This window comes from Tamandua tetradactyla, chromosome 11 (assembly GCF_023851605.1).
Source record: "Tamandua tetradactyla isolate mTamTet1 chromosome 11, mTamTet1.pri, whole genome shotgun sequence".
In the NCBI taxonomy this organism is placed as follows: Eukaryota; Metazoa; Chordata; class Mammalia; order Pilosa; family Myrmecophagidae; genus Tamandua; species Tamandua tetradactyla.
Window position 1 is genome coordinate 89947256 of NC_135337.1, and position 10346 is coordinate 89957601.

Here is a 10346-nt window from a genome sequence, read left to right on the forward strand (position 1 = left end):
TCTTTTAGTAATTTAAATATATCATCCCACTGTCTTCTAGCTTCCATGGTTTCTGCTGAGAAATCTACACATAGTCTTATTGGGTTTCCCTTGTATGTGATGGATTGTTTTTCTCTTGCTGCTTTCAAGATCCTCTCTTTCTCTTTGACCTCTGACATTCTAACTAGTAAGTGTCTTGGAGAACGCCTATTTGGGTCTATTCTCTTTGGGGTGCGCTGTACTTCTTGGATCTGTAATTTTAGGTCTTTCATAAGAGTTGGGAAATTTTCAGTGATAATTTCTTCCATTAGTTTTTCTCCTCCTTTTCCCTTCTCTTCTCCTTCTGGGACACCCACAACACGTATATTAGTGTGCTTCATATTGTCCTTGAGTTCCCTGATCCCCTGTTCAAATTTTTCCATTCTTTTCCCTATAGTTTCTGTTTCTTTTTGGAATTCAGACGTTCCATCCTCCAAATCACTAATTCTATCTTCTGTCTCTTTAAATCTATCATTGTAGGTATCCATTGTTTTTTCCATCTTTTCTACTTTGTCCTTCACTTCCATAAGTTCTGTGATTTGTTTTTTCAGTTTTTTTATTTCTTCTTTTTGTTCAGCCCATGTCTTCTTCATGTCCTCCCTCAATTTATCGATTTCGTTTTTGAAGAGGTTTTCCATTTCTGTTCGTATATTCAGCATTAGTTGTCTCAGCTCCTGTATCTCATTTGAACTATTGGTTTGTTCCTTTGACTGGGCCATATTTTCAATTTTTTGAGCATGATCCGTTATCTTTTGCTGGCGTCTGGGCATTTAGTCAGATTTCCCTGGGTGTTGGACCCAACAGGTTGAAAGATTTTTCTGTGAAATCTCTGGGTTCTGTTTTTCTTATCCTGCCAGTAGGTGGCGCTCGTGGCACACGTTTGTCTGCAGGTCCCACCAGTAAAAGGTGCTGTGGGTCCTTTAACTTTGGAAAACCCTCACCATGGGGGAGGTTCGCCAGCTGAAGTGACTTGGAAGAGTGCCAGCCGGCCCGGGGATCCGAACGTGGGGAGGGTCGCCGGCTGCCGCAGCCCGGGAGAGCGCCTGTCCGAATCTCCTAGTCGGCCCGGGGCGCCAAGCGTGGCGGGAGGGCACCAGCCGCCACAGCCCGGGAGAGTGCACCGTTCCCAGCTGGACCGGGAAGTCACATGTTTGGAAGGGACCCCGGTCACCGTTCTCCATGGCCTGGGGATCTCCAATCCAGTTCTCCCAGTTGGTCCGGGAAGGAGGAAGGGAGGGACTCCGGCCGCTTGCTGCCCCGGCCCGGGGAAGCCCGCGCCCCTCGGCGATCTCACCGGAGCGGGTTCTCCCAGCCAGTCAGCCGTTCCAGGATGGGGTACGCTATCTTTTTGATCTCTGTCGTGGCTCCGGGAGCTGTTCTGTATTGTTTCTACTCCCCTAGTAGCTGTTCTGGAGGAGGAACTAAGATCCGCGCGTCTTACTAAGCCGCCATCTTCTCCGGAAGTCTCTCCCTCAGTTTTGAAGGACAGTTTGGCTGGGTACAGAATTCTTGGCTGGAAGTCTTTCTCTTTCAGGATCTTAAATATAACATATACACTGCCTTCTCGCCTCCATGGTGCTAGTTGAGTAGTCTGAACTCAGTCTTATGTGGTTGCCTTTGTATGTAGTAGATTGTTTTTCTTTTGCCGCTTTCAGAATTTTCTGCTTGTCTTCAGAACATCTGACAGACTGATTAGTATGTGTGTTTGGGGAAGGCCTATTTGGATTTATTCTGTCTGGAATTTTTTGCACTTCTTTGACTTGTATATTTACGTCCTTTATAAAAGTTGGGAAATTCCCCCCATTATATCCTCAACTACTCTTCCTAGCCCTTTACTCCTCTCTTCTCCTTCTGGGACACCAGTGATTCTATATTTGTGTGCTTTGTTTTGTCTATCATTTCCTTGAGATCCAATTCAAATTTTTCCACCTTTTTTTTGCCATTTGCTGTTTTGAGTCTCCAAAGTCAGTTATCCTTTCCTCTATGTCACTCATTCTTTCTTCTGTCTCTTCAAATCTGGTGTTGTGTGCCTCTAGTATGGTTTTTTTTTTTTGGCCAACAGAGTCTTTAATCTCTGTGATATCTGCTATTTTTCTATTTATGTTTTTAAGTTCCTCTTTATGTTCTTCTACCATCTTCTTGATCTCCTTTATGTCATTTGCTATCCCACTTATTTTATTGAGTAGAGTTATATGAACATCTTTGATTAGTTGTTCCAACGTCTGTGTCTCCTCTGGTGTTTTAATTTGGTCATTAGGCAGGGCTATATCTATCTGCATTGTGATATGCTTAGTGATCTTCTGTTATTTTCACCGCATGTAAATATCTTGATTGATTTACTTTGGGAGGTGATTTCTTTCAGTATCAGTAGTCCGAGGCCTTGTGTGTGTGGGATGGATCTGCAGCAGGGAACAGGGTACGAGGTGGGGCACTCAGTGGGGTGGGGGGTGGGGCAGGGGTAACCTGGGTGTGGAGGTTAGTGCCTGTAGCTTTTATGTGCTGGCAACAGCCTGCAGGAAACAGGGATGGGAAGGTAGTGCTCGGGAGGGGTGCAGGAGAGGTGGGTTGGGCTGCAGTTGGGGTGGAGGGCGGGTATGTGCGCTGTGGGTGTGGGGGCGCTTGGAGCACGAGGAAGGGGAGTGGGTGATGGGGTTTGGTTGCGTGGAGTGTGGGGGTGAGTCGCAGGTCATGGGGCTGTGCTGGTGAGGGTAGCGCATTCAAGGAACGCAGCCTGGCTTACTTCCTAGTTCCTCGCTCCCGTCCGTGCACTCCTGCAGGCTCTGCAGCCTCTGCACCAGCCTCCAGCTTTCTGCCTCTCAGTTCCTCGGCCTCTGCAACCAGGGCCACCCTCCGTGGTGCAGAAGGCTCTCCCAGGTCAGTTGCACTCTAGAATCACCGTCTCATTCCCATCCCTTCCCTCCCATCCCTCTTCTCCCTTCTCTAAGTTTTTCCATGGAGCAGGGCTGAACTCGACCTACTCTACTAGGCCATCTTCCTGGAAGTCCGTACATTCAGTTTCAAACCACTACACTGCGTTTATGCCTGTGTCTCCTAAAATGTTTTCTAAGTGTCCCTTCAAGGTGGGAATTATCTGAACCAGGCAGTGAGGTCTTGGAAGTGTGCCCCACTGTAGTATATTGATTTACATACCCCAGAAAAAGCACGTTCCTAATTGTAAAACCTTCTGGTGGGTGTGAACCCATTGTAAATGGGATCTTTCGAAGATGTTATTCTTAGGGAAAGTGTGGCCACCTTAATCAGGATGGGTCTTAATCATATTCCTGGAGCCATATAAAAAGAAAGCCATGGGAAGTAACCAGAGGCAGGAAATCAGCAGGAACCAAGAAAAGAAAGGAGAGGACATTGCCATGTGATTGGAAAGGTAAGGAACCCAAGGATTTCCAGCTAGCCAGAATGCTACTGATGTCAGCAGAAGCAAATCTTTCAGCCTCTGAAACTGGGAGCCAATACATTCCTGCTGCTTAAGCCAATTCACTGTCATAGCAACTGGGAAACTAAGGCACCCACCTTGGCCACAGCCCCGGGTTGAAAGCCTGGTCTCTGTCGTGGCTCTGCTTTTTTTCCAAAAATGTTTCCTCTTTTAAAGAACTCCAGAAAACTCATCAAGACCCACCCGGAATGGGAGGATCTAATTACGTTTCCAACCTAAAATACTGGATAGGGATTAAAGGAAAGTTTGCTCCCACAAGATTGGATCAGCATTAAAACATGGCTTTTCTAGGACACATAATCCTTTCAAACCAGCACAGATGTAATCGCATGCCCCACAAAGACATGTTCAAGTTCTAACTTCGGTCCTGGAGATGTGAAGTCATCTGTAAATAGGATCTTTGAATCTGTTACTCGTCGATGTGAGGCCAATCTGAATCAGGATGGGCCCTGGATCCAATATAACTAGAGTTCTTGAAGCAGAGATCAGCAGGGGACAGTGGGGAGACAGACAACTGTGTGATGGAGGCAGAGACCCAGTTAAGGATTTCCGGCAAGCCACCACCAGAAAACTTTGGAAAAAGCATGGCCTGCTGATGCCTTGAGTACAGACTTCAAGCCTCCAGAACTGTGAGACAACAAATTCCTGTTTTTCAAGCCAACCAGTTTGTGGTATTCATTTACTTTTTGTATTTTTGAGCAGTTGACTGGTTTACAGAAAAATCGTGCACAAAGCACAGAGTTTCCATATACAACCCCATGCCCCATTTTCCCTATTATTGGCAGTTTGCGTTAGTATGATACATACATGTGTTACAATTGATGAACCAATATTATTATAATACAATGATTATATCATTATATCATTAACTATATAATTATATTATTAATTAGGGTTCACCTTTTGTGTTGTACAGTTCTATGGGCTTTTTTTTTTTTTAATTGTAGTAACACATATACAACCTAAAATTTTCCAGGTTGACCACTTTCCATATACAATTCAATGGTGTTCAAAGTCACAATGCTGTGCCTCCATCACCACCATCCTATCAAAAAGAAATTCTGTACCCACTAAGGTACGTACTTCCTATTTTCCACCACCCACCTCTGGTAACGTGTATTCTATTTTAAGACTCTATGAATTTGCATACTCTATTTTATATCAGTCGGAATTATACAAGATTTGTCTTTTTGTGTCTGGCTTGTTTTCTCAGTGTCTTTAAGGATTTACCACGTTGTTGTGTGTATCAGAACTTAGTTCCTTTCGAAGCAGAATAATATTCCCTTGTATGCCTACACCACATTTTGTTTGTCTGTCCGTCCGTTGATGGACACTGAGGTTGTGTCCACCCTCGCGATACTATGAATAATACTGCAATGAACTCTGATGTACAAGCATCTGTTTGAGTCTCTGTTTTTAATTCATTTGGGTAGATACGTAGGAGTGGGATTGCAGGGTTGGGGTCTTTTATTTTATCTAGTTTTGCTTTTGTGAAGATTGGGAAATTGAGTGGCTATCTAAATTTGGTTTGAGTCCTACCCATCAAATTTTATAACCAAACTGAGTTGAAAGCCAGGTATTTCCCTTTAAAAATATAATCTGAGGTATTTATTACAGCTTCCCTGGCAAACGAAGACACTTCCCCTCTGGTGTTTTCAGGGGTGTGTCTGACACTGGCTCTCCAATGCAAGGCTGCAAGTGGACTTTCAGTGTTCTCCCCAAAGCCCTCCAGTCAACCAATGAGCCTCCACAAGTTTTCAAAACCTCCCCCTGGGGAGAGGGGTATGGGCTAGAAATGCCTATGAGAGACCTGTCCTGGGCTGAGCTGTCTGTCCTGGATCTCTCCGGAGAGAGATTGGTTCTAGGGGTGTTTATTTTTCAACTCCTTGGCTGGTCTGGCCTGATACCATTTACATGAGACAGTGGCTCACCCTGGCTGGTCCATCTGGGCATCCCTGGCTGGTCCGTCCTGCTCTCTGCTACATAAGACTGCAGCTTGACCCATGGTGTCCTGGCTGGCCTGGCCTGGTCCTTACTACATAAGAGAGACCACACCAGGATGACTGTCCTGGACCTCCCTGGCAAATCTGGCCTGTCCTCCTGTCCTAGTTTTAAAACTTCCACTTACTGATGCCATTTTCCACTGAAGTAGCCACTCCCCTACTGGTTTGAAAACACTTCCATTTCTTTTGTTTGAGCTCCCACCTCCTCATGTTTTTCAGAAGAAGCTTGCTTCACTGCAAGAAGAGTTAGTTTCCTTTTTCTTTGCAGCACCTGCTATGGCCGGCTCTGACTGGTTCTAGCCATCAAGCATGCTAAGCCTCCATTCTGAGACCAAGTATGATTTGCAACAGAGCATGCTTTAAACCCATCCTTTAGCCTGCTTTCCCAAACTGGATTAGCCCACATCATCTCCTTAGCCACTCCCTTTAGCCTGCCTTCACAAGGCATACAAAACCCAGGCTCCATGGTGTTGGGGGAGACTGATTTGACCCCTTCCACAACACCAGCCCAGCCAAGTAGTGGCTGGACACACAAGTATAGGGGCCTGAAGGAGGGCATTCCAGCCCTGGAAAACTTCCTGGACAAGTTGTAGGTGGCCCTCCTGCTCCCCGGTGTGTGTGTGTGTGCTGGCATGGGGTGGCCACAGCAGCAGGACCTGCGTTCTCCCAACTGCTTGGCTGACACCTCAAGAATGTCCAGTCACAGGGACCCTCTGCCTGGAAGGCTTCTGCGGTCTTCTCTGGGCCACCACTCAATATGAACACTTGATGCCATTTTTGCCAATACTTATTTCAGGATGTCAAAGAGGGAGCAGAAATGTCCTCTTTGCAGGGACTTATTTGGCTGGTGGGGGTGCGGGAGAGGTGGTATGGGATACCCAAAACATTTTTTTTTCATTTTTTCAGAGGGAATTCAGATGTACAAAAAAAATTAATAGTAAATAAACACATTAAAAAGTTAAAAAAAAATAAAGCATCCATTTTAAGGTCACAGGTCAACAAAGTACCTCTCAACTCCATATCCAGGTGAGAGAGCATCACTTCCCAGGTGGTGCAGCCCTCAAGTTCAGTGTGAGGCTCTGGGCCAGTCCCTGACAATGCTCTGTGGCCCTTATCAAACTTCTGTCTGCAATAACCTCAGCTCTGCCCTAGGCAGAGGCTGGCACGAACTTTACAGGAAATAGTCACGTAATCATTTTTAAAATCCTCACACCAAGATTATGTTGGAGAGAGAACGAAAAATCTTTTCCATGAATAGATCTGTTGGTCAATAGCTAACCATTAGTATTCTGTTCAGTCAACTCCACCATGCCCTGTGCCCTTCACAGCTCAAATTGTGCAAATGGGCATGTGCGGTGGTTTGAAGCAGCATGTACCCCAGAAAAACATGCTCTTAAATTTAATCCATTCTTGCAGGTGTGAGCCAATGCATGCAGGATCTTTCTGATGAGGCAATGTCAGTTAAGGTGTGACCCACCTCAGTCAGGATAAGTCTTAATCCTATTACTGAAGTCCTTTATAAGAGAATGAAATTCAGACAGAAAGAAAGCAACAGGAAGAAAGAAGCTGAAATCAGTGGCACCCAGAAGAGAAGGAAGAGACCATAAGATCGCACTATGTGCCTTGGTAAGCTAAGGAACAAGGGTCACCAGCAGCGAACCCCAGAATGACAGTTTTGGGGAGAAAGCATTACCTTGATGATGCGTTGATTTGGACATTTTCCTGGACTCAAAACTGTAAACTAATATATTCCCATCATTTAAGCCAACCAATTTCATGGTATTTGCTTAAGCAGCCTAGGAAACTAAAACACCATGCATCCATTCAATTAATATTTTCATACTGATCATAAGCAAGATGATTTCCCTTATGGAAGGGAAACAGGAAGGTACAGGACTAAACTTCTGCTTTTAAGGGATTCAAATTCTAGTGGAAGATTAGGCAGATGTTGAATTGCCCTCTATTCTGTCTCCCTTAACTTAAAACAAAAACAAAAACTTTTCATTTTGAAATAATTTCACATTTACAGGACATTTGTAAAAAATAGCACAAACCCCATGCAAGAGAACTACAACATAACTCCACCCAGATATCCAGATTCACCAACTTTTTACATTTTTAAAAACTTTCTTTGCATCTTTATTTTTATCTTTTCTTTCCTTACAGGATTCCCATACTTTAAGTGTTGTACTACCCTCACCACCATCCATTAACAGAACTTATCCATTACCCCAAACAGAAATTCAACACCCTTATGTATTAATTCACTATTCCCCCTTCCCCTACCAAACACCGGTAACCTATACTCTATTTTCTGTCTCCATGAATTTTAATGTTCTACCTATTTCATATGAGTGGAATAATACATTGTCTGTCACTTTGTGTTTGACTTATTTCACTGAATATGATGTCTTCAATGTTCATCCATGTAGTAACATGTATCAAATTTTCACCTTCTTTTTCTTAGTTTCCACATTTTAAGTTCTTGAGCCTTGATGTAGTCATATTCTGAGAACCATCTTCCAATTTACTAAAACTCTCTTTAGCTCCTACCAATGTAACATGGATCTCATATGGGTTGGACATCTTCCATTTGTCTTTCCATATCCATTCTCTACTCTTCTTAGTTCTGGTGACTCATTGGGCTCCCATGTCCTCAGACTTCTGGATAGGATTGGTCTAAAGTAGGACCCAGCAGAAGACCTGTAGGCATGGTTAATGAAGGGTACATAATTTATTTTCCTGACTCCTTCCCAGAGGATTGTGGTCGGCAGAACAATGGCCTTTCAAAGATGTCCATCTTCTAATCCCCAGAACCTGTGACTGTTGTTTTACAAGTTTGTGGATGGAATTAAGGTTGCTAGTCAGTCAACCTTAAGACAAAGAGATTATCCTGGATTATCTGGGTGGAAAATTATATCACTCTGACATGTCAGAGTGATACAATGTGAAACTGGCCATTATTGGCTTTGAAAATGGAAGAAGACCATGAGCCAAGGAATGTAGGCAACTTCTAGAAGCTAGAAAAGGCAACAAAAGAGATTCTCTGCCAAAGTCTACAGCAAGGAATGCAGTCCTACTGGCATCTTAAATTGAGCTCATGGATTTCATTTCAGACTTCTGGCCTCCAGAGCAGTTAGACAGGAAATTTGCATTGTTTTAAGCCACTAAGTTTGTGGTAACACCAGCAGTAGGTAAATCATGCCAGGGTGTGCCAGTTTGAAAGGATTATGTACCCTAGAAAAGCCATGTGTTAATCCTGATACATCACTAACTGGATGCTGTCTGATCCACTGAGCCATAAAATTTAATAAAGACAGCATAAATGATGTTAATTAGCATATGGCTCAGACTCCCTTTGTACCCATGTCTATTAATATCTTAGCATCCTCTCCCCTAATTAAGCATTTATGGCCTCCTGGGTATCTTGAATCAGGTTCCTGCAATTTCAGTCTGTATATCCCCTTGAGCCCAAGATTTTTAAATAGAAGCCCTTTACATTTCCAGGTTCAAGGGCCTTTTCTGTTTTCTGTTTTTGTGAATAATGTGACTCCACCCATTACAGGTGTGTCTTGATTAGCTTACTGGAATCCTGAAAAAACAACAGAGCCTAGAGGAATGACAGAAGCCTCAGAGCTGACATAGAAGCTGTGTTTCTACTTCACAGTGGAGTTGGCAGAGATGTGGACATTCGGAGAACAGAGACACGATGTTTGGAGATGCTTGGAGTCCAGCAGACATCACCGTGAGATGTTAAGCAAGAACCTGAGAGAGCTAAGGGAAGTCAAGAGATGAAAGCCAGCCCTGGAGAAGCAAAGTGAGGAATCCCCACAGGGACAGAGGCTGAAAGTGTCAGAGCCCAGGAGCAAGGGTGAGCCACATCTTTGTGGAGATAATCTAATCAAGTTTAACCTACAGTGCTGAATAGGGATTACCAGAAAAGGCTGCTTCCACAAAATGGGTAAGGATTAAAACACAGCTTTTTCTAGGGTACATAATCCACTCAAACCAGCACAATTACCATGCCTAGAACATGAATTAATGGTCTGCCAAGTTAGTGATAATCTTTTAATCAACGTAGCCAGAGTCCTTATCCTAAAGTGCAGATTCCTTATCCCCTTGTGGGGGGAAGGAAAGGGAACCCCAAGCAGGAGATGTGGACATTTGGGCATCCACATCCAATTTGTGGATGCGAACTCCAATACTTCTGCATCAACCTTGTGGGCTGTGGCAACCTCTTTTGTTGAAAACCTCCATTTGAAACACAGCCTTGGCTGGCTACTGGGACCAGTGGAGATTGAACTCCTAACCATGAGACACCTAATAACAATGACCTGTAATGCACATTACTTTTGCTTCTGATTGTTTCCTTCAGGCTTCTCTCTTCAACTGACTTTCACACTGTTTATAAAGGACTCCAGTAATTCAGATTAAAGCCCAAACTGATTCAGTTGGGCCATATTTTAATTTAAGTAACATCTTGAAGAGAGCTTATTTACAATGGGTCCACACCAACCAGAGCACAGACCAAATCCAAGAACATGTATGTATTAGCTAGGGCTCTCTAGAGAAACAGAATCAGCAGGAGATATCTATAAATATAAAATTCGTAAAAGTGTATCACGCAACTGTGGGGATGTAGGAGTCCAAGTTCTGTAGGGCATGCCGTGAGTTGGCAGCTCTAAAGAAGGTCCTTAATGAACTCTCAGGAGAGGCTGGCTGGGCTACTGTGATGATTTAAAGGACTTCTGTAGGGCAGGCCACGAGATGGTAGCTCCAGTGAAGGTCCTCAACGAACTCTCAGAAGAAGCTGTTTGGCTGAAGCAGGAAGAGTGATTGTCTCTTCTGAATCCTCCTTAAAAGCCTTCCTGTGA